Source organism: Chiloscyllium punctatum, chromosome 50, assembly GCF_047496795.1.
Source record: "Chiloscyllium punctatum isolate Juve2018m chromosome 50, sChiPun1.3, whole genome shotgun sequence".
Classification (NCBI taxonomy): domain Eukaryota; kingdom Metazoa; phylum Chordata; class Chondrichthyes; order Orectolobiformes; family Hemiscylliidae; genus Chiloscyllium; species Chiloscyllium punctatum.
In genome coordinates, this window is record NC_092788.1 from 7,578,702 (window position 1) to 7,579,347 (window position 646).

Consider the following 646-nt stretch of genomic DNA (forward strand, 5'->3'; position numbering starts at 1 on the left):
CTGGGAGCTCATTCCATACACGCACAACCTTCTGTGTGGGAAATGTGCCTCAGGTCGTTTGTCAATTTCAGCCCACTCACCTTAAACCTATGCTCTCGAGTTTTCAACTCACCCCAATTTGGGTAAAACACAGAAATACTCAGTTTACAACCCTTCCATAAGATCATATCGCAGCCGTTACGCAGGGAAAGTCGTCCCAGCTTATTCCACCTCGCCCTACGGTCCAAACATTGACGAAATCATTGTGTATATATTGTCATCAATTTCACGGCGGCCACGGCTCGTTTCTGTAGTGTAGTGGTCATCACGTTCGCCTAACACGCGAAAGGTCCCTAGTTCGAAACTGGGCAGAAACTGCTTTGTTCGTCAACTGCAGCCTTTTACATGGACAAGAACGGAGCTTTCTTCCTTGCTTTCCCATCTGCAAACCTGCCTTCGAATTTGCTTGAAAGAATCTGCTCTCGTAGTGAAATGTAAGGCAACTCCATTTAATTACTGTGTAAAGCATTATAAAGTTTTTCTCCAACCTGGTTCTGATGCATATGCCATTCTGTTTGAGAGTGTCCTTGCCGCGTTCTGATCCTTCCACGAAAAGCAGTACCGCATTTGCATTCCTTGCGCAGGCGGCCCGGTTCAAAGGCAGGGA

General features: G+C 46.7%; 1 non-coding gene across 1 annotated transcript; it reads left to right on the forward strand.

Annotated features, from left to right (window-relative positions):
* Positions 1–283: 283 nt before the first annotated feature.
* On the forward strand, positions 284–356 carry trnav-aac (transfer RNA valine (anticodon AAC)). Its single transcript has one exon. It is a non-coding gene; the product is annotated as a tRNA-Val (tRNA).
* The last annotated feature ends 290 nt before the right edge of the window (positions 357–646 follow it).